This window comes from Cucurbita pepo, chromosome 10 (genome assembly GCF_057944985.1).
Source record: "Cucurbita pepo subsp. pepo isolate OVF chromosome 10, ASM5794498v1, whole genome shotgun sequence".
In the NCBI taxonomy this organism is placed as follows: domain Eukaryota; kingdom Viridiplantae; phylum Streptophyta; class Magnoliopsida; order Cucurbitales; family Cucurbitaceae; genus Cucurbita; species Cucurbita pepo.
Window position 1 is genome coordinate 11397268 of NC_141807.1, and position 23339 is coordinate 11420606.

The 23339-nt window shown below is 37.5% G+C and overlaps 1 non-coding gene across 1 annotated transcript; it reads right to left on the minus strand.

Moving 5' to 3' along the window:
• Positions 1–16666: 16666 nt before the first annotated feature.
• On the minus strand, positions 16667–16738 carry TRNAQ-UUG (transfer RNA glutamine (anticodon UUG)). Its single transcript has one exon. It is a non-coding gene; the product is annotated as a tRNA-Gln (tRNA).
• Between the last annotated feature and the right edge of the window lie 6601 nt (positions 16739–23339).

Genomic DNA, 23339 nt, shown 5'->3' on the forward strand with positions numbered 1-23339 from the left:
GGTTTGTTGTACTATTCTATACCTCTCTCGATTGATAGAAAGACGTTCGGGAGCTGAGAGGGCCTATCGTGAGGGAACTTTCCTTTTCACGGTAGGCAAAGGTAAAGCGGGAGCTGCATATATCCACGGTGATCAAGGCAGAGCGACTCCTTTAAAAGAGGTTGGTTTTATCAAAACTGTTAGATCCGCTTTCGTTAAAGAAAAAATAGTAGCTCTTGGTTTGGCCGATGTTGATTTGTATGGCAATGCGGACTCGACTCAGGATGAGGATTTCGCTTTTCATACTGCTGCTATGAGCTGAAAGAGCTGATAAGCTATCTCGCTAAACGAAAGGAAAAAGCACGTATGCGTTGACCTCTTTAGGACCGGTTGCTTCCTCTTTTTGTTTATACGTTTGGAGAAACCTGCTAAGCCCGCCTTTCTTACCAGGTGTGCTTCAATCTTTCAGCTCAAACTTTCCTATCATCCGACGGAAAAGGTAGGAGTACGACTACCTTTTCCTTTTCTTGCCCGAGCCAAGGGATCATTCAGTTTCTACCAAAAAGTTCGCTATCTATTAGTTGCCGTAATCGAATGTATTTCTCATTTCATGTTAGCTCCTCCAAGAGCTGCCTGGTCCATAGTATACGAAATCTTGGACTTCTATCGGATTTATAGCATTACCTGGTGAGCTCGCCGTTGAGGGTGTGCCTTACAGGAGATCGAGCAGCCTTTCTTTCCCTACCTGGTATGCTTTTCCACTTATCGTGCAACTAGCCAACTAGCCAAAGAGAGAGGGAGAGGGATCATGTTAATCAATTTGTATGTGCATTTTGTCCGTCCTGTACTTGCTTGCTTAGCTTTCTTAACCAACATCTCTGGTTTCCCTCGAACCAAGAGGTCCTGCTTATCTATACCCAACAGTCACACTTTCAGCCGAAAGACTGATTTTTTTTATAAAGTCGGTTCATAGATCAAGAAAGAATGAAGCTGCTTACAGGGACGGTTATGCGATACGTCTTTTCATACTCGCCTTTTCTTTAACCCTGCTATCAACCTAGCCATTCTCGCTTGTTGCTTTAAGGGGTCTCCCCACTGTAGATTACTGGGATTGGTTCTCGCGTCCCTGTGCCAAAAAGGATGGGCGAGTTTGATTTGAGTGTTCATCGATTGGGTGGATCCATTTGCTCCGGGGGGGGGGGGGGGGGCTGAGACAAGGTGTAGCGCAGTTTGGTCAGCGCATCTGTTTTGGGTATGTTGTCCGCTAAAGGTTTTAAGAAAGGGGGTACAAATTTTCTACATAGGTCATCTGTGGTCACAATCCTTTTAAGGAAGATGCTCCCAAATAATCAGTGAACAATAGCCTTTAAAGAAGTTTCAGAGAGCAAGAAGAGGCAGAACAGAGAATAGGAGTGAGTCGTGCAAGGAAGAAGGAACTAGTAGGTTTAATTTGGGTTCGTTTGAACTAAAAAACGAACCAAATTTTTTCAAACGAACCCAAATTTAAGACTCACTAGACCAAAGTCCATATGTGGTAAAAAAAAAAAAAAACCTTCCGTGGCCCAACCCTTATTTGCAATCCGCATCCAACCATTTCTTTTTCAACCTACACGTATGCTCCAGGCCAAACTCACGTAACTAGTCAGAAGATGCGGCCCACAACTGAACGGAAGACAAGTGTCACAATCGCACTCTTGCAGTAGTGAGACAATGATTATGTGACATTTGTTCTAATCCAATGAGCAAGTCAACCATGCAAAATTTAGACTGTGGTTCCTTGAGGCTTACGTGAATATGAATAAGGCCAATAGAGAAGATATGTGGTTCCTTGACTCGAGATGTAGCAATCATATGTGTGGGAAGAAGGAATATTTTTCAGATTTTGATGGAAGTTTCAGAGATTCAGTGAAGCTGGGCAACAACTCAAGCATGGTTGTAACTGGAAAGGGTAATGTACTGCTGGAAGTGAATGGAATCATAATGATAATCACAGGAGTGTTCTATGTGCCAGACCTGAGGAACAATTTGTTGAGTATTGGTAAATTGCAAGCAAAGGCGTTACCTTTTTGTTTTAAAATGGAACATGCAAGGTGTTTCATCCTGAGAGAGGCTTAATCATGGAGACAAAGATGTCTTTGAATCGAATGTTCGTATTGCATGCTATATCTCAGCCTGTAGCAGCCGTTCAAACTCAATTGAAACTTATGGGGAAAAGTGGTTCAAGGTCTCTGTCGTACACTCACCGCTCCAATTCCTATCGCCATAGTCAGAGAAGCAGAAGGGACCCAAGTTCTTCCCCTTATCATTCCACTACCAATTCCAGGAGAAGCAGTCCTTCAAGTTCCCTCAGCCGCCAACGCAGAAGTAGGTCTTCCTCGTTATCTTCTTTTCCCAAATCGTCCAGTTCCAGTCCTAGTCGTGCATCCACTGATCGGAATCATTCCATAGAGAAGCTTGAGAAAGAGAAAGAAGAGAAGAAAAGGCGTGAAACAGAGTTGAAGAAGTTAGAAGAAGATGCAACTAGGAGGATGGAAGAACTAATTCAGAAGAATGTTGAAGAAAGGCTAAACTCTGAAGAGACTAAATTAGAAATACAGAGGCGAATAGAGGAAGGTCGCACGAAGTTGTTTGATGATGTTGATGTGCAGCTTGAGAAAGAGAAAGAAGCCGCTCTTACTGCTACAAGACAAAAAAAAGAACAAGCACGAAAAGAGAGAGAAGAGTTAGATAAAATGCTGGAAGAGAATAGAAGAAGGGTAGAAAAAGCACAGCGACGATTAGTTCTGGAGCTGCAGCGGAAGGAAGAAGAACAATATTGTGAGCTCGAGTTGATTAAGAGACAAAAAGAGGAGGCAGCTCAGAGAACTAAGCTAGATGATAACAGTTTGAGTTATGTTTTGCTGGGAGTTAGTGAAGAGTCAAAAGCTTACAGACTCTATGATATAGAAACGGCAGATGAAAATAAGAATATAGAAGCAGCAGATGAAAATACTGCAAAGGAAAATATTTCATCTGGCTCTTTGGCTTGCAAGCTCTCCTAGCTCGAATAAGGCAAGGAATAAGAGACCACCAGTTTGGATGAGAGACTATGCAATAGGAGAAATTTTTTTTTTTTTGTAAAGAAGATGATGAAGCTCAGCCATGTTTACCCCTACTGAACCTGCAAACTTTGTAAACTTTAGAGAAGTATTGAAGAGTGAGAAATGGAGGCAAGCTAGGGATCTGGAGCAATAAACAGAAATGGCACATCGGAATTGATGAAGTTACCTGGTGGAAGTTTGGTATGAGGTCCTTGATATAAACTGATTACTATTCGTGTTCAGTTTAAGGGAGGGATTGTTAGGATTAGATTTGATTGAGTTATTTGGATTAGATTTGATCTAGTCATTTGAATTAGATTTGATTTAGTCATTCTTCAATTGGATGAGAGATTTCTCCCAATTCTTCTGATCTTACCGTTTTCTTTTTGTGTTACTAATAGTAACATGTCATTCTTAAAAAATTAGGATACCGATGTGACAATGATACATTAATTAAAAATAATTATTTCAAAAAATTTATCAATTTTATATTAGAAATAAATTCATATAAATAAGTTTATATATTTGTATACTTAAAAAAAAAGCTTAATATATATTTCACTCTCAAAATATATTCAAAGTCAAGTGTCTGATACGATGGATTATAAATTTGTAATGTATCCATTGTATTAACAAGTGTTCAGTACATGCCCAACACGTGTCAGATTAGTGAAACTAAGTTATTCTCATGCTCTCTTAACACTCATTTAAAGTAGTTTGAAAACTAGCACGTCAAATATTATAATTGACTAACTACAACTTCAATTTTGTGCTGGTTTTGACCCAAGAGAAATAAAATCTCATATCCTCTCTTGAAAACTAGCACGTCAAATATTATAATTGACTAGCAAAGATGGACATGAGAATGAGTTATTCTCATATGGAAAGAGATTTAACCTTAAGTTATATCTCATATCCTCTCTTAACCAATTATTTAGTTTTAGTTAGTATGTTTTAGAAAGATACGTCCATTAATAGCAAAAAAATAAAATAAAATAAAATAAATAGAATAGATTAAATTAGCCAAAAGTAATGACTAACACAATTAAAAAAAAAAAAAACATAAAGGATGAATTGATTAAATTGGCTAATTGCTAACATAATTAAAAAAAAAATGTAACAAAACACACCGAAGTAAGATTAGGAACACAAGTAAAAAAAAAAAAAAAAAAAAAAAAAAAAAAAAACACAAACAGCCAAAAAATCAAGATTTGGAAAGTGTTAAACTGTTTTGATATATAGACATTTCAAGACCTGACTCATGCAATTTTCCCATGAAATCTAACACTAGAGCATCATAAAATTTAGAGAAATGATTGAAATTGATGTCATGTTCATATAGGTTGACTTTAATACAAAAGACAATTCGAACTTTCTTAAGGATAAATTGGGGACACCAGCCTAAGCTAATCAGGTAGGTGGCCTTACCGTCCGTATAGTTATATTTGATGTTGATTGTGCTCGTGTGTAATACCCAAATTTTTAGATAAATAAATAAAAAAATAAAAAAATAACAACAAAGGGAAAAAGGGTCATTTTGCCCCTACTCTTATCCAAGGGGTCTAGTTGTTTGGGCTACAAGAAGAAAGAGAGAGAAAAGAAAAGAAAAAGTGAGAGAGAATGGGGGAAAAGAGAAAGAAGAGGGAGAGAAGATTAGGGTTTTGAGGAAGGGGAGGAGATCGGATCAGAACCGACGCCGGAGAACCGAGTCCCTATCTAAACCGTCGAATAGCTTGAGGCAAGGTGCTCTCACGAATCGCACCTTCCTACTTCGACAAAACGTTCAAGAACTTCAGGTTAGTCCACGAGTATCTACATTGAGAAGTCATCAAGATTTTCTTGTGCTAGCAACGTTTTGTGTTGATCCTTGGACTCTTACCCTCAACAGCGCTATCTGGTTAAGTTCTGGAGTGAAGGCGGCCAAGATCGGCGTTCGAATCGGAGTTTATAGATAACGTGATTTTCGGTAAGAACTCGTATTTTTCTCCAAATTTGAACTCAAATAATAAGATCTGTGATCATCAGAAAAATTTAAGAAAATTCTTTCCAAGGAGTAGAATATGAGGTCTACAAGTTTCGTGAAGAAAATTTAACGAATCGGATTACGGATTGGAAGATAAAAAAATCAGAAGAAAATAGATCAAAACGGGAAAGAGACCTGGAAAATGAAGACAGGAGAGAGGGTGGAGACCGCCACGCGTTGGTCGGCGTGCAGAGGAGAGCGGGGGAACCGGTGATCAACACGTGTCGATCACTGGCTGGTGAGGCGCGTCCTCACCCGGCAGCGGGCACGCGTTAGGCGCACGAACCCGGCCGGCTCGACCCGCGCCGCACGCGAAGCGCCCGACCCGGTGCCTCTGACCCGCGCCTGCGCGGGGGAGAAGCGCGTAGGGCACGCGCGCGTAGTAACCTTTCAGGGCGCGTGCGTCGCGCGTGGGGGCGCGTGAGGCACCATATTTCTTTTCGTTCGGTCTCTGTTTGCTTGTTTCCCGACCCGATTTTGATGCTGACCCTATTAGTATGTGAATTAGGACCTATGAAGAAAATTCCAGAATTGTTGGAATCCATTCCGTCAAGAAAACTCGAACTCGGGAAGGCACGCGTCGACCATGTAAGTAGCCATTTGGATTTCCACGAGCAGTACTTGTAGGAACCGCTAGGAACAAGCATGCATGCTAACACCTATGAAATTAGCTAGCCGGTCTTAGCATATTATTATAGAAACTGCGAATATGAGATGATTATGGAAAGCTAGATACAAGATGTGTATTAAATCTGTTTTGATTGGAACTCTGAAAATGTATGTATGCATGAGGAGGTTGGAAAACTTGTGAAATCTGCGCTCCGGGTAAAGATGGACGTTATCTTCCCGTTGAGCATGTTTGATAATTTTGCATGAACTGCTGCGTGTAAACTCTGTTGTATGATGATTGCTTGTATTATCTTTCTTGATGAGTAGGAAGAAATTATGAGCTTAGATTAGGATGCTTATGGCTAAATAAGCTAGACAAGACCCTAGATTGGGGAACCTCTAGAATACCGTGCAATTAGACCCGCAAAATGATTACCGGCGGAACCAGAACCCTGAATTCCAAACCCAATAGGTTTGTGACACCAGGCACGAGAATCCTAGAGAAACACGAATCTAAGTCTAAGGCACCAAGTTCCACCCTAGAAAGAATAATAGGTCACCACGGTAACTGTAGGTAGCCCGCTAGAGTTGAGCAGTGAAGATAGTGTCATCAGAACCTCCACTTCCCTCTCTCCTCCGATACCATACCGTCGAGACAGAGCTCCGATACGGTGATCGTTGATCTTTGTAGATCCGGATAGGGAAGTGTGACAGGTGCCCAGACCTAGTGGTGATAGCTAATGGGTCTTCTGAACAGGACTCCTGGGCCGTAGAAACCCGTCCCTGAGCGGGGGACGTGGAGCCACTTAGGATGACTCAGTAGCTGACCGGCACATAGGGGGTCGCACCCCATTTTGTGGATGTATGGTCCCGTGTGAGGGTCGTCAGTTAACCTCCACGGATGATGTTTAGAGAGAGAGTCACGTATTCAGATCCAGCCATACGATCCCCTCAGATTTGCTTATGAGGTCGCGCCTCACCTCAGGACACTGATCATTTCACTGCATAAGATGGGCAAGCCTTTTATGATACAGAAAAGAGAGTTGCAGCTTAGATCACTCTCCTTAGAAACCCAGAAGGACCGTGGTTACCTACCAAGATAAGGATGCGAAAAGAGCCTACAAGTAGGCTGCTTACTGAGTATATTTTTATACTCACCGCTTTCTCCCTTTTTTTTTTTCAGGTACCAGTCGATACGGGGAGGTGTTCGAGAGCTGTGCGGTCACAGAGGGGTGTCGTTCCGGAGCGTCAATCCATGGTCGGTCTTTTAGAGTCCTTTGTCCGTTTTCATATTTAGAGTCTTTTGTATTTTTCTTCATAATTGTATTTTTCATTTGAAATATTTGATTTTAATTTTGTATTTCATTTTTACATTTGCAATTCCCTTTGTAATATTTTCGAAACAAATTTTCTTTCTCTTTTGTTTTAATTGAATGGTATTTTTATCCTTTTACTTTGTTTTTCTTTTCTTTTATTTTCTTTTTGTTTGTTTTCGATTTCGTCCTTTTAGTCACGAGTCCGATTCTTCGAAGCCTCGAAAATCGGGTCGTGACAGATTGGTATCAGAGTAGTCGGGTTTTGATTCTGTAGACTTTTCTCTAGGATAGAGAGTCGTACACCTCTGTGACTCGGCTTGACGACATACCTCGCCGCGACCAGGTACGCTGTCTAACCTTGTTTAGTAGGTTATGATATGATGTAATGCCAGTAAGAACTTGATGTATGTTTTGGGTTAACGCTTTAGGGTGTTAAAAGTGAACATTCCCTCTGTATGTTGATGCTAGATTCGAGTTATTGTGAGGAGGCTGAGAGGGGTCATGTTTTAGTTTATTGGCCTTAGGAAGACAAAAAGGTGACTCCGCAGAGCGCGTGACGTCCAACCCTTAGAAATGTACATGAGATTTTCTTTTTAAGGCCCAGTACGAGATGATATACCTATGAACCAGCCTCCCATGACCATAATTCTAGATGTCAAGCATGCCTCCGTGGAGATCACGTAGTAGGCCTAGACAACATAGAGTTGTCTTAACCACATAGTAGACCCAGACAACATCGTTCTTACAAGTAAGGGCAGCCACTGTAGGAATTAAGCACCCCTCAAGCAAACCATTTTCACAGTGAGTTTGGTTAAGTTGGAAGTCGAGAGATAAGATTCACCAAGAGAGAGAGCGAAACTATGGGGGCCATGGATTCAAGGTTGGTTGGAGTCTTCGTGATATAAGTTCAGGTTTATGGACTTCCATAAGTGAGATGTGCGCTTTTACGCCACTAATGAGTCATGGGGTGTAGAATATTCCTACTAAAGGATCACCCAATGGATGACAAGTTGCTTTGGACCTTGGTGGAGAGGACCAAGTCCAAAGGCAGCACGTGGTTATCAGAACTATAACATTGTGTTCTAACCTATCCTTTAGTCAGGGCATGTATACTCACAAGGTGAAGGATGTGGAACTGTCGAGGTAGTCCAACGAACCTCAGGGTTGAGAACAGAAAGAGAAGAGGTCAAGCTATGGTCATGCCTTTATCGTCTGAAGGAAGAAAGACCAGATGGGCTTTAAATAGAACCAACCCTTGTGTAGGTGATCCGGACTACAAAGAGTAGAACTCTAGTTTCATACACGAGTGTAATGCCAAACTTGTGAAGCATTCTTAGGTAGAGGAAGAACTTCCAAATAACGTGATTTTGGAAATTACCTGAAGGATAGTGAGATGGTGACTTGTAAACAGGTAAGGCTAGCAGAGACATGATATGTATTAGAGAAAACACTAGATGTAGCACCCTCAAAGTTCGAGGGAGGCTAGCTACCAAACCAGAGTTTTCAGAGAGTTCCCTAGGCTTCTGTACAAGAACTTGAAAGGTTCACGTGCTCGAAAAAGAGCCAGTGATGAGATATCACTATGAGAAAATGTGTCTAGCTCAGTCATAAAAGATAGGACAGGGGTTAACCTAGGTGAACGTAGAGAACTTATGTAAGGATCTTTACTTCCAAAAGAACCCGTACTTAGCCCAGATGGGTATTAGTACTTAAGCGAGTCACGTTACAGGGCGTCTCGCTGAGCAAAAAGTTGGCTAAATGAGATGAAATTACTAAGCCATTTTGGAGAAGTAGTAAAGACTGCCTCGACAAGGTCGGGATATCGCCAGATGAGAACCAAAGGGGAAGATATACTTAAAACAGCCTTTAGAAGCCGCTATGGACATTATGAGTTCATAGTCATGTCTTTTGGCTTAATTTAACGTTTCTGCAGTTTTATGGAACTGACGAACAGAGCGTTTAAAGAATTCCTAGACATCTTCGTGATTTGTTCGTTGATGACATTCTGGTGTGTTTTAAGTCTGAGGTAGAGTGTGAGGAACACCTGAGGAATGTTTTAACTCTATTGAGAGCCCACCAGTTGTGCGCTAAATTCACGAAGTGCGAATTCTAGCTGTAGGAGGTGGCCTTGCTTGGCCACTTAGTATCCAAGCAGGGGATAACGGTGGACCCCACTAAGATTGAAGTAATTTTGAAATGGTCTAGACCAACCACTGTCACTGAAGTAAGGAGTGCTCTAGGTCTAGCAGGCTTTTATAAAAGGCTTGAACAAGATTTCCTAAGACCTCAGCAGTGTGACACAGTTGACCAAGAAGGGAAACTCTATGTTTGGACACTAGAGTGTGAAAAAAGTTTTCTGAAACTGAGAACGAGGTTGGCCACTACACCTGTAATTTTAAGTGCTTGATGGGTCAGGTGGACTTGTGGTTTACAGCGACGCCTTAGGAAAAAGGGTTAGGGCGTGTACTCATGCAAAAAGGGCAAAGTGATAGTCTACGCCTCTAGACAAATGAAAGAGTATGAGCTCACCGGCACATAGGGGGTCGCACCCCGTTTTGTGGATGTATGGTCCCGTGTGAGGGTTGTCAGTTAACCTCCACGGATGATGTTCAGAGAGAGAGAGTCACGTATTCAGATCCAGCCATACGATCCCCTCAGATTTGCTTATGAGGTCGCGCCTCACCTCAGGACACTGATCATTTCACTGCATAAGATGGGCAAGCCTTTTATGATACAGAAAAGAGAGTTGCAGCTTAGATCACTCTCCTTAGAAACCCGAGAAGGACCGTGGTTACCTACCAAGATAAGGATGTGAAAAGAGCCTACAAGTAGGCTGCTTACTGAGTATATTTTTATACTCACCCCTTTCTCCCTTTTTTTTTTCAGGTACCAGTCGATACGGGGAGGTGTTCAAGAGCTGTGCGGTCACAAAGGGGTGTCGTTCCGGAGCGTCAGTCCCTGGTCGGTCTTTTAGAGTCCTTTGTCTGTTTTCATATTTAGAGTCTTTTGTATTTTTCTTCATAATTGTATTTTCCATTTGAAATATTTGATTTTAATTTTGTATTTCATTTTTACATTTGCAATTCCCTTTGTAATATTTTCGAAACAAATTTTCTTTCTCTTTTGTTTTAATTGAATGGTATGTTTATCCTTTTACTTTGTTTTTCTTTTCTTTTATTTTATTTTTGTTTGTTTTCGATTTCGTCCTTTTAGTCACGAGTTTGATTCTTCGAAGCCTCGAAAATCGGGTCGTGACAGATTGGTTCTGCAAGTGTCATATATATTGATATGTGTGAAATGTTTATGAATCGATATGCTTATGATATGTTATAATATGTTAATTGTATGATAATACTTACGGTACCATGTGTTCAATGGTATATTTGAGATAGGATACGAGAAGGATGCACTAAACGTAATGTAACGATAGGAGTAAGACATGTTCATGAAACGTTATGGTTTGGTTACATATCGAAGTGTTATGGGTATGACAGATCGATAACAACGATATGGTCACGATGGATTCATAAAACAATACGATTAGGTTATGGGTAGAAAGGGATAGGATTATGATAGATTGATAGAACGATAGCGTTAGGATACGTTCCTGTAACGTTAAGACTAAGGTACGTTCAGGTAACGACACAACTATGATATGTCTAAGGACGTTAAGGCTATGATAAATTAGGGAAGGATATAATCACGAAGTTTTTACGACATGATATGATTATGATACGATATGTGAAGGACGGATATATATCCAACAAGTGTCTAAGAGGGACATGAGAATAAATTATTCTCGAGCTTTCTTTACATCGGTCAAAGAGTATTTGATAAGCTTTCAAAATGAAGGGTTTTCTCTTTTCTTCTTCCTTCTTTCTCCCTTTTCACGTTTATTTATTTATTTTTTAAATAAAAAAAAGTTTAATGTGAGAATGAAGAAGTTAGAAAGGAGAAAGAAATGAATGTAATAAAACTTTTCCGTCGGTAGGAATGGAAATGGTGAATGGGTCCTTGACGATAGTCGACCGCTATACTCTTGTTTTGGATGTAAGTGATGATTATCAGCAATATGAGTTGTGTCAATACCACACGGTTATCAAGAGGAAGTAAAGTAGAGTAGAATAGATCAAGCGATCCATTTGTTGAGAGTACTGTAAGAGGCACACAATTAAGAATGTTGGATATAACTACTCTTTCACATCTGAGGGATGAGTCTCAAAGATCCAACTACAATATCAAAGAAACTTCGGGTGGTAGCGATTGCTTGCATTGGTGTCTCCGTGGTATCCCAGACACATGTAACATGATTTTTCTTGCTCAATTATAGCTTCATTTGTCTTAAAAGTTCACTTTTGAGTAATCCTGGAAGGCTTCTTAATTTGCAGCCTCCGGTGAAGATGATCGCTCCGAGGTGGGTTTGTTAGTGATGATGCAATTATATAATCAGGGTTTTATATCAATGGTTCCATTTATATCTATAAATGAAATTTGTGGTGTATTTTTTAGAAATTCAACAATAATCATCGGTTATTTGGTTACCGTTCTAAAGAAATTCAACTTTTGACCTTTTGTGAATGCTCAAAGCTACTTGCAAAGTACTGTTGATTATGATCTATAATACTCACCCGAAATTGAGGTTTGTTCATGTTTGAAAATGTGACAAACCAAAAGACAAGATGCTAATTAATATTGTTTGTGATTGTTGTTGTGAATTCTTCTCTTTGAATACATATTTTGGTTGGCTAATGAATTTTTCCATCTTTTAAAAATATTATTTTTTTAGTTCGGGCCTAATTTCATAATAGGCTATTGAATCACAATATTGCAATATTTTAAGTTCCTTTTAAGATTAAAGGTCCATGAATAAAGTAATTACGGCAAGTTCTTTTTATGCATCTTATTTTAATCTAGCACATAAATGTTTCCTAATTATTTTATTTATTTTTTTATGAATTAGGTTATGAAGATCATTAATTCAAACAATATTTAATAACTAATCATTTTAATATTTATACTCAAATATACTAACAAGTACTAGTAACACTAGTCTCAATGACTTAAAGAACACAACTATTATCTCGAACTATAAATAATTTAATTCCAACCTATTCTAATGGACAAACGCTTTATTAGACTCTATTGTAAGATTTCACTTCATCAATTTAAGTAGCGTTCAACTACAACTATAAATATCAAATTCTTAAGTATTCATGAACAAAATCGGCCTAACAATGTCTCTTGGAACTATTTACCAAAGGTGTTAGAATGAACCGTGTGGAAGGGTTGCCTTTAGATGCTTTAGTACCAATTAAGGATGTCAATATCCTAGTAGTGCAGAATGCAGGAAGGTTCGTAGTTGAAAAGAATAACGAGAATAGTGGACATCGTTTCATCTACAAGCGTGTGGTGAACGGTCTGGTTAGTATGACTAGAGAACGTCGTCCTCGTAGAATTTATATTATTGTGATAGAAGTTATAAATAATAATGATATTCCTTGGTCTTTTATTACAAGGGTGCAGAACTTTTAAAGAAGTTCTCGAGTTCCTTGTCCCCAAGTAGCAATACAACTACTAGAATGCTATCTCTACTTATAATAAAGCCCTCTCTCTCTCGAAATATATATGTGTGTTTGTGGATGTATTACTCTCTTTTATTAATGAAATATGGCATAGTCATAATGATATTATGAATATCTTTTCTATCCCTCCCTTCCTTATCGCTATATAAAGAATATGAAGATTATAAGTAAAAGATCTACAAGTAATTTGTTACTTTTGAACTTAAAATGATTATAATTCAATATATTTTTATTATCAACAATAATTATCAAATGGTATATAATTTTGTCGAAGTAAGGTCGCTTTTCATTCCCTGTATGATATCATAACACAAAATCGACTGGAAGGGTTAACGATAAAATGATAACAAAAACCCATTCGTCGAACTAACTATAAAGGAAGGGTTGGTTGGAAACCATGTCTATACTTCTTTGCTTTAATCACAGGTAACTAAAGATATATAAGAACAACAGAATATGGCATTCCCAGTCAAAACATAAAAAATTTCTTGCCATGTTATAGTTAATGAATATGGTATGCACAAAGATCCGATGTCACACTTCATGATTGGAGACCAATACAGTGAGCTATGGTCGTCCATAACGTCCTTTGGTCCAATTATGTCAAGCAAATGTTGTAGCAAGCAAAGAGTTTTTAATAAGTTTGCTATTGCAAAGAGCTCGGTTTAAGGCACAAATGTCTCTGATGTGAAAGGCGCACCAATTCAACGAGATTTAAGTAACCATGAATAAGACACATGATACAGCTTGTAAACAAAACGATGTCCAGGACTCTTGTTATTTTCTTGCCCTACAAACCTTCTAGCCTCTTGCACTTTTTTGTCATTGACATCCTTAATTGAAAATAGAATTGAAGGAAACACTTCTCCACAACTCATTATGGAACACCTTTGATAGATAGTTTCAACAGATTTACTTTGCCGAGGAATACTTTAAAATTCGATATTTATAGTTGAACGCTACTTAAATTGATGAAGTGAAATTTTACAATCGATGTTAATAAATCGTTTGTCTATTAGAAGAGAGCTTGGTATTAAATTCTTTATAGTTGGGATAAGGGATGTTTTAGTCAAATTAAGTATACTTTTTAGTTTTAAAATAAATTGATTTTTTAGTTTTAGTTTTATTCCTAATAAATTAATTTTGATGTGGTGTTATGTATTTTAATAAAATTAATATTAACTTAATCAACAAAAATTTGTATTTTTTTTTAATTATAAGCTAAATTAATAAAAATACCATTGAACTTTGCACTTTATCTAAAAAAATACTCTTAATTTTTTTAGAAGTTTCAATAATACACTTAATCTTTAAAAAAAAAAATCTATAGAAACTATTAATTTGTTTTTAAAAAAAATACCGTTGAATTTTCAAAAAAAAAAAAAAAAAAAAAAAAAAAACTTCAAAAGTGTGTTCGTGGGGAGAAAATTGTGTTCATGGGGAGAAAATTGAAGGTTATTTTAGGGGATGGTTTTCAAGATCAGTATAAGATCTTGAAAACATAACAAGAAGTAATATCCTAGCTTAAGGTCGCCATTAAGAACCTACTAGTAGGCTACTTACTAAGTTTTACCCACTTCATGTTTATCATTTTTTTTTCAAGTAACTAAGAGTTGGTCGTGGATGAGAGCGGACTTTGGAGTGTGGGCCATGGACTAACCTCTATAAGCCACTCATGAAAGACCCAATGGATAGAAAGGAAAAAAATTAAAGGATAAAGCAAGAACAAAGGACTTAGTCAAGTCACTCGTGTACCCTAACAAGTGATTTCAAGGAGTTAAAGGCCTTTTGAAAAGGATTGGAAACGAAAAAGTAAATCAAAAGGGCAAAAAAGTCATTTTATCAATTATAAAAAATCTTTCCGGATTTGTAATTCCTTATCTAAAAGAAATCTCAAGATTCAAAAAAAAAAGGGAAAATGATAAAAAAGCGATGAGAAATTTGTAGAAAAATAATAATAAAATATTCGGAAAGTGGTAAATTACCAAAATACCCCTAGAAGAATGGATAATTACAGAAATGTCACTCCAATTAGAATCAGAGCATCTACCGTGACCATCCAAACAAAATCTTTCGAACTCAAATCTCAACCGTCGGATGTTCTCAAAAATTTGATATGATCTAGAACGAACACACACGAATTATCACATCCAACGACTAGTATGCAAAGCCAAGGTCGATAAGGCCATGATCGAAGTTGATATCACCAAAAAATTATCTAGAAAGATCAATCTCTAAATAACGAAGATTCTGGAGCTCTCAATGTCGGTTTAAGCTCCTCCTATAAAGTTGAAAGTAGGAGCAACAATACGGAATAAGAATCGAGAAAGGTCGATCCCCCAATTGAAGGCAATAAACGTTTAGATTGTGTTTCTCCTACTCTCAGATTTCTTCCAAATTCGAGAGCAATCCTCCACCATTTCTCTTCAAACATCTAAATAACGAAGAATCTGGAGCTCTCAATGTCGGTTTAAGCTCCTCCTATAAAGTCTAAAGTAGGAGCAACAATATGGAATAAGAATCGAGAAAGGTCGATCCCCCAATCGAAGGCAATAAGCGTTTAGATTATGGGTCTCCTACTCTCAGATTTCTTCCAAATTCGAGAGCAATCCTCCACCATTTCTCTTCAAACTTATTCCTACCGTTTCTCAACAAGATTACCCACAAGTTCTATGAAGGAATAGAGTGCTGAAAGTGCCTAGAAACCATTCCCCCAATTCAATCCGCCATTGAAGAACTTCAAGAAAAACTTGAAAATCCAACCCGAGGATACATGATGACTCATCGAGCAAGAATGATTCCAATCAGTTTCTGTACCTCCAAGGAATGCTTCCATAGAAGACCACGAAGAAAAATAACCTCGAGAGCATGCCAAATTGAAGGAATTAGGTTTCAAAATTAAATTGGAGATAAGAGTCAAAATTCCTATCTACGACCTCTTTTCCTTCAAATTAAGGATTCCTCTAGCTTGAGAGGAAGAAGTTGAGTAAACTTGATGAAGGAATCCAGTGCTGAAACGTCGTAGAACAAGCTACCCACGAGATTGAAAATCTGGCGTTTCGAGTGAGTTGCATACCAAGAACGATTTCTGGAAATTAAGGTCCTACACTCAAATACGTTCCTCCAAACCAATTCATTGAGCCTGAAGATAGGATATGGAAGAGGTTCAATGAAGAAATAGGGCCTTGAAACCCCTAGAATCGGCTACCCAATAAGAAATCCTTTGTTTTATCTCCAGCGATAAATCAGATTTTGGATGAACTTTTGTAGCGAATATCTTAGGCTACGATCCACGAGAAGTTATCAAATAAATCCCAAGCCCTTTCTTGTAACATTCTTTAAGTTTCACGAAGAAATCGAGGAGAGAAACACTGTGAATTTGGCTGTACAGGCCAAGTCAACTAAAAAGTTTACATTTTCTTCTCCATATGACTTTACCTCCTAGGATAACTAAATAACTAAAGTGGTATCCCTAAAATAATAGATTCCCCAGATGGTTGTGGTTCAGTGTTCTTGATATGTGGAAAGTGATGTATCTTTTTTATACTCATTTTGTGTGAGTGTGGTTCAGTGTTCTTGATATGTGGAAAGTGATGTATCTTTTTTATACTCATTTTGTGTGAGTGTGAACATGTCTGAAAGGGTATTAGAGAGTTAAATATGAGGTTTTTAGTAGTGTTTGTAGTTAGAATGAGTGACATGCGTGCTTTAAGAGGTTCCTTACCCTAAAGGGGCACATTTTGTGTAGAGTACTTTTTCACTGTGAATTTGGCTGTACAGGCCAAGTCAACTAAAAAGTTTACATTTTCTTCTCCATATGACTTTACCTCGTAGGATAACTAAATAACTAAAGTGGTATCCCTAAAATAATAGATTCCCAAGATGTACACTATTGCTTCTTCTCCATATGACTTAACTAAAGTGGTATCCCTAAAAAATAATAAATTCCCCAGATGTACACTATTGCACAATATCATGCCGGGCTTATTTCCTACGAACTTATTTATATGTACCATGAGCAGATGTCTTGTGTTGTCGTTCCTTATTCTGTGATTTCACATCAAGGTCATTTCATAAAGGTCCTACCGGGAGTTGAACCCAGGTCGTTGGATTCAAAGTCCAAAGTGCTAACCACTACACCATAGAACCCCTTGTACAAATTTATTTTGGAATGGTTTTCCTATTTTATGCCGATTCCCCAAGAAGGGAGATCCTATCATGAGTCAAACTCAAGTTATTGGATTCAAAGTTCTAGAGTTGTTTTATCCAACTCGTTGTGATCTTGAGCACCTTTAGAGTGGTTGTAGAAGTAACCCTCTGGTGTTGATTGAAGCTCTTGGAGAACATGTAATTTTATATATTTCTTATAGTTAATTTTACAAACAAATTGAAATAATACTTTACATCCCCGTCTTTCTTTCTTCCGTGCAAAACTTAACATGAAAACTATATTATTTCAATATTCACTCGAGAAACAAGGGGTGAAAACTATATTATTTCAAACCCTCCATTATTGCTTCTACTTTGCGTGAAAATGCTTCCACTAAATCATGTTACTAACTAGTTGGTTTGGTTTGGTTCAATTCTTGGGTCCACTAGATTGAATTGACGTAGCTTAATTAAACTCTTGATAATATAAAAATCATAAGTTTCTTCAATTAAGTTAACTTAAAAGTTTAACCCCTAATCTTTTTTAGAATGTTTAGCTTTGTGTCTAGTTGATTTATAAATGCTTAGAAGTATCTAATAAGACTTCTATTTAAGGAACTTTTCACTATAAAAGATGTAAGACTTTCAGGTTTATTATTAAGGAATTTCAAATGAGTTATTTGATATATCATAGAGGACAAAATATTTATTTGTCTCAAATATCTTACGTTGACCATTCTTTTTGTCAAGTATTTTGAATATTATCATTGTGAATTACTAATGGCATTAGATTGAATCTCATTAATAACAATATCCCAAAACTCAGGTAAAGATTACATCAAAATTAATACTTTAATTTCATCTTCAAAATTTATTTCCACTTAACTCAGTTGACTAATAATCATAATAGTCACCGGTTCACAAATATTTACAACTTAAAAGGTAAAATTATGAGTAAAAGAAAAAAGTGTTTAAAATAGTTTCAAAATATAGAAAAAAAATAGTAGGAATTGGTCAAAGTCAACATCCATTGATCACTTATGAAACAACACAACACAGATGAGGGTAACATTTTTTTATTTCTCTACTATATTAGGCCCTTTGGTTTATTGGCTTTACAAGATGGAGACATGAAGTTTTCTCTGTTGAAATAAATTTGGTTGATTGTTTTCTGGTTAGCGTTGGTACCATCAAAACTTATTTATTTCTTTGAAATGTTTGAGTTTACAATTTACATGTTTTCATTTTTCTACTTTGTCTGCTTGCATTTAGAAATGAAGCAAAATTAGTCTGAGGGTTTTAGGCAGATTGTTATAATTCTAATTTTTAACTAAAAAAAAAAATTAGTCTCGTTGTCACGCTTAAAACTACCCTATAGGTATAATCGACCTATTATCCTTTCACCAATAGGAGCAAAAGCAACGTTACTATGTGAAACTAGTTTCATGTCATTTATTAAACAATAAGGGTGTTAGCATGCATTTGGAAATGAACCCATATTTAAAAAATTTATATAAAAATAGAAAAGAATTGTTATCTCAAAGACAATGAGAAAACCAACGGTTCCTTCACCCAAGACCTATGGCCCGACTCCCAACATGGAAGGGATAATCTAGAGAATCATTCCAAGAACCCTATCGGATGGGTTACAAACTCACATTTCGGTGGGTTCTGCAAGCACGGATTGCACGTTAAAAGAGGTTGAAAACAAAGTAAAATGATAAAAGGGCCCAACCAAATTCGAACGGGTGACCTCTTGATCTACAATCAAATGCTTTACCACTAAGCTATAGACCCATTTTGCATGATTTCAACCTGAGTGACCCCTTCTACAGAGTGTCAGTCTAAAAGTGTAAAAAGTGTCTCTCCAAAATAAAAGGGACCAACCAAGGTCAAACGGGTGACCGGTCAAATTCTCTACCACTAAGCCATGGATCCATTTTGTAGGATTTTAACCTTAGTGACCCCTTAGACATAGTGTCGGTCCAAAAAGTGTAACAAATTTCTATCCAAGATAGAAGGGCCTATTAGGATCGCACAACAACGCACACGCTCGATCTAGATGAACACAAAGAACAGGATAGAGAAAAGTGCAAGGAGAACTCTGGCTAAAAGGATTTTTTTATTGATGACTTCACGTATGTACAGTAAGAGAGAATTACAGAGAATAGAAAATACTTTTCAAAGCTCTAGTGGACGGGATATATATATAGTTCAGTTTACTATATATAGGTTTACCAGATTTAACCATCTATTATATATAACCATTTACTATATATAGCTTTACCCGATTTAACCATCTACTATATATAACTATTTACCATATATAGGTTTACAGGATATAGTTTTACCAAATATAGCTGTACCGGATATAGCTTTTTCAAATATAGCTTTACCGGATATAACCGTTGACCAAGCTATAAATAAGCTACAGGCTTCATAACCTAACAATTCTCCCACTTGGAGACTGATCTAGTCAACCAAGAATTTAATTCTCAAACGACCATGAGCATCTTCATGGTCTTCATGGCACCATATCAATTGAGGCTTTGCACAACCTCAATATTCCAACATCAACACATTTTGTCAACATGTTTGCTGGATTCTTTGCACCCTCTATCTTCTCCAAACACATCACTATCTTTCATTAACCTACAAGTGAAATGGTATCGTCTTATGTGTTTTCTCTTTAAATATTAGACCGGGTTCCTTCGCCAACTGTATGACACTCTGACTATTTCTGTTAAGAATCTTCGTGCTACTTCTTGCCCATTCTTCCAGATAGTCAGTCATCCATATCCTCTTCTTTCCAGCTTCAACTATGGCCACGTACTCAATCTCAGTACAACGCATTTTTTAAGCCTAGACGTCCCATCATCCATGGCTTGCTCCTACTTGGTTGTATCCTCCAACTGTAGGGTCTCATCAAAGGGTTGTGGTTCCCTTTCATCAGCAACAGATAGTGTAATGAAGGTACATACATATTTGGTACTCTGATAGTACATGATGATCTTCTCAACACCAGTTCAGGTGTCAGTTACTCCACTACTGATTCCTCCGCAACAACCTCAGGAGTTTGTTGAGTATCTGCTATAAGATCACTTGGTGATTTTCTCCGCAACTCAACCTCAACTCCCACTTGCTTTGTTGTCTTGGAACCTTGCTCCACATCTGGTTCCTCAGCAGTAGTCTCAGGAGGTTCTTGAGTATCTGCTACAACATCACTAGGTGAGTTTCCCTGCAACTCAAGCTCAACTCCCACTGTCTTCGTGGTCTTGGAACCTTGCTTCACATCTGGTTCCATTTCCAATCGCACTTTCTTCAATTCTCTGGCGGTCCTTGTGAAGCTAACTCGTTTCTGCTTGCTCATAACGTAGTTCTCACAACAACCCACATCAACAGATTTCAGACCTTCTAAAACTACTTTCGCAGCCAGCCTCTTCATTCCTTTCGCGCTCATAGGTTCAAGTCTATTGTGCTGTAGACTTGAATTTGAAGCACTCTCAGCAGCAGCAGCTATGTTCATACACCCTGCAGTGCTGTATAAGGTTCCAGATTTTGAGCCACGTGCTACCACCGTAGCACCCTTCATAATTTTCCACGAACTCTTCCATAACTTTGTTGCATAACATGTGCTGTCCAACTGACCAATAGAGATCAGGTTCCTTCAGAGACCAGAAATATATCTGACATCCTTTAATGTCCACTGATTTCCTTCTGGAGTTTTTATGCAGACATCTCCTTTTTCTTTAATCTCCAAATCTTTGTTGTCGGCAAGATACACCTTCTCGAAATTTCCAGACTTGAAATTCCAGAACAACTCTTTATTTGGAGACGAATGAAAAGATGCACCTGAATCCAAAATCCAGGATTCAATCGAACTGTCCACGCTGAGGATTAGAGCATCCCCAATGTCTTCTGCTGAATTTATAGAATCATCACATCTCCAGATTTGTGATTCTGCTTTCTCTTTGGTCTTGTACAACCTGTCCGAAAGTGACCTTTTTCTCCACAATTCCAACACGTTACGTTTGGTCTATTTGGAGATTTTTCTCGGTTCTTTGATTTTGATCGCCCTTTGTTTGAGCCCTTCGGTTTACTTCTTCCCCTTCGATCAACACTGAGAGCATTGCCTGATGAATCTCCAGTTTTCCGTTTGCAAATACTTTCGGTGAGAACTACATCTCAAATTTCACAAAACTTAAGTTTATCAGATCCTCGGGAACTGCTGATTGCGGCTACAACAGTATCCCATGACTCGGGTAAGGATGACATCAAAATCAACGCTTTAATTTCATCTTCGAAATTAATTTCCACCGAACTCAGTTGACTCATGATCATATTGAATTCATTTATATGATCAGCAACAGGTTCACATTCAGACATCTGTAGATTGAACAATCTCCACATCAAATACACCTTGTTCATAGCCGATGGTTTTTCATACATATTTGACAGCGCCTTCAATAGATCTGACGTTGTCTTCTACTTGATAATGTTGAACGCCACGTTTCTGGATAGCGTAAACCGAATCAGCCCCAAGGCTTGTCGATCCTTGAGCTTCCACTGTTCCATGGTCATGGATTCCGGCTTCACTCCCAACAGAGGTTCGTGAAGATCTTTCTGGTACAGATAGTCTTCAATCTGCATCATCCAGAAATCGAAATCGGATCCATCGAACTTCTCAATTCCAACGTTTGAACTTTCCATCTTCACAGATCGTGGTGAATTTCGCCTAGCTCTGATACCAGTTGTTGGGATCGCACAAAAACGCAAACGCTCGATCTAGATGAACACAAAGAACAGGATAGAGAAAAGTGCAAGGAGAACTCTGGCTAAAAGAAGCTTGAGTGGAGGGTATATATATAGTTCAGTTTACAATATATAGGTTTACCAGATTTAACCATCTACTATATATAGCCATTTACTATATATAGCTTTACCCGATTTAACCATCTACTATATATAGCTATTTAATATATAGCTTTACAACATATATCTTTACCAAATATAGTTTTACCGGATATAGCTTTACCAAATATAGCTTTACCGGATATAACCGTTGACCAAGCTATAAATAAGCAGCAGACTCCATAACCTAACAGGGCTCAACTAGGTTTGAATTGGTGACCTCTTGATCTGCAATCAAATGCTCTAACATTGAGCTATGGTCCCATTTTGTATGATCTCAACCTTAGTGACCCCTTCTACAGATTATCGGTCCAAAAGTGACCCTACCGAATCGGCTATGGACCAATTTTGTATAAATTGGTGGATTACCTATCGGGAATTAAACACAGGTCATTAGATTCAAAGTCGAAAGTTCTAACCACTACACCATAGAACCACTTGTTAAACTTTATTTTGGCAGCGATTTTGATAAGCGCCAACAACGCTGGATTTTGCAAAGCTAGAGGTCGTAGTATCCTTAGATACTTTCACAAGGTGTTTTCAACTTCTTTTATAGGTAATTGAACTTTTGAGTTCATGTAAATGATTGGTTGGATTAGTATCAGTTTAAGAAGACAGAGGAGAGAAGAGAGACTTTGTTAGAAATTCTCCCCGGTAACAAAGTGTTTTCAACTTCTTTTATAGGTCGAATTTTAAAATTAAACCACAACAAAATTTACTTCTATCTAGCAAAACGTATCTGAGTTTGATATTATTTGATTTTGGGTATGGACACAACTAGCTGATTTCTTTTGATTACATTAATGAATGTATGTAGATGTTTAAAGTGTTGATCTTAATGGTTTTAGAAAATATCAACACATCATCGATATAAACTATCGAATTTTTTTGAAAGGATTGAACATATCATTCATAATCTTCTGAAATTCGGATGGAGCGTTATTTAGCCTAAATGGCATGACGTTCCTCTCATATTTTCTAAATTGGACATTAAATGCTATTTTATAGTTGTCCTTTTAGGAAACTAGAATTTTCCGAAATCACAATTTCATGTCGAATTTTATAAAAACATTTGACTCTAAATTATTTTTATCAAATCATTTTTGTTTTGGATTGGATATCTTATTTATTCTAAAACCTTATTCAAAGGTTTGTAGTTAATTACCAGTATCAGAATTTCTGGTTTCTTTTCACCATGTTGTTAACCTAAAATGCCAGACATGACCACATGCTCTTTGAAGACCTTATCAGCTTCCTCTGCAAAATATCACCTAAAATGTCACAGTACTTAGTGTTCGATGCTTTTTGACTTAACCCTAGGGTTCTATTGAAAGTGATCTTGTGATAATTTTTGTCAAATACCTAATACATTAAGATATAATATCTTATTTCAATAATATTAAAATGTTGTAGAATATCATAATATATGTTTAATTAATATGAATCTATTCAAATTTCAAATATATATTTTTATTTAATGTTTATGATACACATCAATTATTTTAATATTTAACATATCAAATATGTTAATATGTTTTGATATTATACTTCAAGACTATAGGAACTTGCTCAGAGGACCTGAGAGTTACGTTGGCCTACAATGCATCTCATGGACGATGCAAAACTATGGTGGCGCTTGAAGGTAAATTGTATAAAAAACTGGTCATGCACCAAAAAATCATGGGAAGAC